The sequence below is a fragment of the Nesoenas mayeri genome (assembly GCF_963082525.1).
Source record: "Nesoenas mayeri genome assembly, chromosome: 4".
NCBI classification, from domain to species: Eukaryota; Metazoa; Chordata; class Aves; order Columbiformes; family Columbidae; genus Nesoenas; species Nesoenas mayeri.
The window spans coordinates 52576192-52581161 of record NC_137540.1 but is presented as its reverse complement, the minus strand read 5'-3'; positions in this window follow the sequence as shown (position 1 = coordinate 52581161).

Sequence of the window (4970 nt, the reverse complement as noted above, 5' to 3'; positions counted from 1 at the left end):
GCAACGAATAAAGCCCGCGAATGCAAAACATCTGGATGCTAAACAGATGCGTTCGTTGGGCTCGGTGTCCCGGGCTTTATTTGTTCGCTCACACGTAAGGCTTGGATTAAATTGTCGTTATTGTTATTATCGTTTATATTGGAATGGAGAAAGCGATCGAGAAGGGTACATGGAGCGGGGTGGGGCAATATGTGTGCTATGAAGCACATTCAATTTTGCACCTACTTTTTCCTCCTGCGGGATGGCGAGGCGGGGAAGGTACAAGACCAAACCACACTTAAAATATGCGGTCAAGTCGGGGGGTTTCAGGAAACCTGTTTCCAAACACGACTTGAGACATGCAAGATTTCCGGAGCTGGCTGAGGAGGACTGCGTGCGGGTCCGGCGATTTTCTCCGCCGGTTTCGGGAGCGGCGACCCCCTCCTGCCGCCGGCTGGTCCGCATCCGCGCAGGCTACGCGCTACTGCCGCCGCCCGCGGAGAGGGACAGCGGAGCGCCGGGGGTCTTCGCGGAGTTTTCTTGCCGGTTATGTAATTTTCATTTCGTTAGTCGGATTTCATTAAATCTCTCCTCTCGATGGGCAGCGTCAGAAACGCTGAGCGGAATCTCACTGTTGTGTAAACAAACAGTGGGTATTTTATATGATTTAAATGTGGAGATAATTAGTTTTATTACATTCATTACCCCCTTTATGTGCTCTGTAACAAGTAGGCAATTAAAGTAACAAACTCATAAAGTCTTTATAGGGGCATTTAAGCTCGCACAGTATTTGCCAAACTAAGTAGTTTAATTCAAAGCTAGTGGTTGAGCACGGGGAATCTACAGACCCCTGTGCTTCGCGCTGTTTTATTACACATTTAAAACGCTCTGAAGCGGTACTTAATTACGCCAATGACCGGGGTTTTACTTTTCGGGGCATGTCACTATGAGTTACCGGCGGGTAATAAAACCAAGCAGAAGATTCTTAAGCCGCTGAGGATCCGGGTGATAGTTTTATGGCGAGGTCTGATAGTTTTATTGCAGTTGCATGTTGTACAATGTGTATTTGATAAAGAACGGCCTTTGGTGGCCCGTGGACACTTTTTGTGCACCGGCGAAATGAAAATAAATGTGAACACGGTTTTAGTGCGAGGATGGAAACAAATTGCGAGTTCTAAATGGTTCACCCTTCATCGTCACCAGACAAGAGGAGAAAAGCGCTGGAAACATCTGTCTTCCGTCCCCCAAATCTAAAGGGCACCAAAGAATGATGTGAATCTAAGTGTTACTACAGCGGGGATTTGTCTTTATTTATCCGCGTTCTCATGAATATGAATACGCATTTGGGGCAGGGAGGTGCCTCGTCCCCTCTCAAACAACACAGGGCATCTAAAAAAGAAAAAATTCCGAGTGCATTTCCTCCGGGGACCACCTTTTGTGCCGCGTTTCTTTTCCCGCAGCGGCACCGCGTTGCCTTCCGCGCCCGCACCCGGAGAAGCGGGGCCGCCGTCGGGGCTGCGAGGCTGCTCGGCATCGGCCCTGGCGCAGGCAGCAGCGGTGCCCAACCCTGGCACCTGCCCCGAGCCTCCCCCGCCTCCTACCCCGAGTGCCTTCGCTCTCCTCGGCGTGGCCGGCTCCGCACTGCCCGCGGGGGCTGGTTTTGCACCCTCCCCCGCGCGGAGCGGGGGGGTGTTCGCCCACTATCCGGCTCCCCCTCCGCCGGGTTTGGGCTCCAGTTGTTCTTTCTACACGCGAGCGGCTCTGCCGAAAAAGTTGTAGCAAATGGGTAATTTGATTATTCCCACTATAAGCCAACTGCCTCAGCGGCCTTCCCCCACGCGTCTGGCTGGGGGCAGAGAAACCATCTCCAAGGAATAATCAAATCAAGGCGAAGTGTGGAAAAACCCCTCTGATTTCCAGGCGACACAAATAGAATTAGAGCCTCCCGATTGCTTCACCCCTCTCTTTCCAACCCCCCATCCCCCCCCCCCCCCCCCTTCCAGAAGAGCCCTTTTGTCTCGGTCGCAAACTTCGGCCCAGCTGGGTAGCGCGGGTGCGGTGGATGTGCGGGGTGCGCGGGATGCGCGGGATGCGCGAACGCGGGTGGAGCGGCTGGCCTGCCGGCGGGTGCTGAAGGAAAACACGCCAGACGTGTAAAAGCCACTCTTCGTCCTGCTCCTTCGGCTTTGAGAGGGGCCCGGTCCGTTCCCCCTGGGTGCCAGAGGAATGCTCGGAGGCATCGAAACAAAACCGGGAACAGCGCGTCTTTATGCGGCCGCCGCCGGCCATGGGAAAGCGCCTCCCGGGCCCCTCCGGCCCCGCTCCCACAGCTACACGCGGTCCCACCAGCCTGAATAAAATATTAAATACCGGCGAGGGATTCTTCTGCAGTGCTTTATTCGGAGGGGATCGCCAGAGCACCCCACTGTTTCGCGGCCAGTCCCTCGGGGTGCGGGGCCCGAGCAAGTCGGGGCGTGCAGTTCAGCGTGGCTGCGGGGACCGGCCCTTCTCTGTCCCTGCAGACGCAGCCGTGCGAAGCCACGGCGGGTAACAGGACTGGAGGGGGCTGTGACACGTGTTGGCTGTCCCCCGGCCAAAGCGTGGATCTGCGGGGACACGTCCCTTGCCTGCCACATCCCGGGGCTACCTGCCTCCGCAGGGAGAAAAAAATATCGCTTTTGTTTTTGTTATTTCTGCTGCCCCGTTCTCAGCGGCTGTGCAGGCTGGGCTCCCCGGCGCTGCCTGCTCTGTGCTCCCCCAGCTGAAGGGGCCCTGCCCTCGGCGAGAAAGCTTCCATCCCTCTCCTCGCCTCTCCGTGCCAGCTCGGGATGCCAGGCGGCCGGATGTACTCTTTCCGCGGCTTGATCAGTTGGGCTGGGGGGCTGGTGGTAATGAAGAAGAAGAGGAAGAAGAGGAAGAGAAAGAAGAAGAAAAGGAAGAGAAAGAAGAAGAAGAAGAGGAAGAGAAAGAAGAAGAAGAAGAAGAAGTAGTTAATGTCCCTGTTTTTCTTTGTCCTCTCCTCGGGCCGCCAGCAGAGGGACCTGCACTTTGCTTTCTCCCCCCACCGGCCGCTGCTGCCTTGGCGGCGGCAACATCTGCTGGGCTGGAGGAGACAGAGCGCTTGAGCAGACGCACAGATGTAAAAGTGACATCTGCTTGTGACAAAGGAGCGGGAATTAGATTAGGCGGGGAGGCCTTTCTGCGATTAAAAAAAAAAAAAAAAGAAAAAGGGGAAAATACTGGCTGTAGACTGTGTAAGCGGGGGAAGAGGATGTGAAAGGAAGAATTGCTCGCTGGGCAGCTGCAGGGAGAGCTGGGGCAGCACAAGGGTCCTGAGAGCTGAAATAACCCTAAGAGAGGGCTTTACTTCTCCCTCCAGAAGCAGAGATGTGGCCGGGTCAAAGCTTTCTGTCATCATGAGTGAAGGACAGCAGGCAACAGGGCACCGCTGCAACTTGGGCACCAGCAGAGATGTCTTCCTGCAGCTCCTAACCATGCTCCTGGCACCAGCTAGCCAAAGAGGCCCAGGTCCAGACACTTCTTTGTTTCCTGATGGAACAAATACAAAGAGGTTTGTAAACCCAAAAGTTAGGAGGCCTGGCCGTTGCTCACATTATGAACATTTTAGACTCATTAATTAAAAAAAAAAAAAAGGCTACAGGTTTGAGCTTGTGTGTGTTTGGTAAGGCAGAAACATAGAGCAAAGCTGTGCTGTCCATTCAGCTGCATGCAGGGGAGACTTTACCTGCACCAACCTACACTGCTTAGGAATAAAATAACATCCATATATTCCAAATAGTATAGTCTTTACCTTCTGTTTTGTAAGCAATGTTTTTCCCTGTTATATATAAATATTGGTGTTGAATATCATCGAATACCCTGCCTTTTTTTAAAACCCTAGCACTTTTATATGTAGGGATACTTGATGTATTTTGCAAAGCAGCACACTGGAAAAATGGTAGGACAGAATTATATTTCAAATTGTAAAGAAAAATGTGCGGTGTTGCAAAAATAGCAAGTTACAGAGTGTAATGTGCTGTGCACTGGGGCAGATGTAGTAATGGCTCTTGAAGGGCCTTGCCTCTAAGCTTGATGAAGTTGGTCAAAACCTACTGAACCTTTTAAAGACTACGATTTCAAAAGAGTGTAGATTAGGCCCATAGTGTTGCATAGCCTGCGGGACTGCAGCTTGCCTGTGCAAGCTGATCCTTAACTTAGTTACAAAGGTATGAAGTGCGAGTGTGACGCCTTTGTCAGCAATGGGGTTGAGGAACAAGAAGATTGGAACACAGAAATTGAGAGACTTCTCATAAAATGCACCAAGTAGGATGCAGAGAGAGAGAGTGCAGGGAAAATAGCTTAAAAGAGAATTAAGGAAGTTCTGTTGGTAGAAAAAAAAATGTACTTTAAGTCCATCTATCTTCTTGCAAGTACAGAAACACAGTAAAACACACTGATGACTCACACAACTGCAGATGTGTATTTGTGTTGTTTAATGAAAAGCATGCTTATGAGTTCAAAAAAATCAAGGGTTTGGTATTTGCTGTTATTTGTTATTTTGGTATTTGCATCATAAGGTGATGGTCTGGATGCAAACTCCAGCTCTCAGATGGTCTTGAAACTGATCCAGCAGAGGAGATTTGTCAAGGGAATGGTCCTTCTGTTCATACCCTGCTTCTTCTGTTCTTTCTCTAAGCAGTCATCACTAGCCACTATCAGACCTATGGCCTGACCCAATTATGGCAATTTTATTTTTCTATGCCTGTTTGTGTCAATGAATCCACTGAGGTTGAATGAGACAGTAAGAAAGATGGAAAGGTATGTTCTTCCCACAGTGAAGGATAACGATGTCTAAGTCAAGAGGTCACAGGAAAGTTAAAAGGGCCTCTTTTCTCAGAATAAGTAGCCAGTGATGGGGAGGCAGGGTTTGACAATCCTGAATTCCTGTCTGTAAGGATGCACTGTGCCTTCAGGCAAGGTACTTCCAGCTC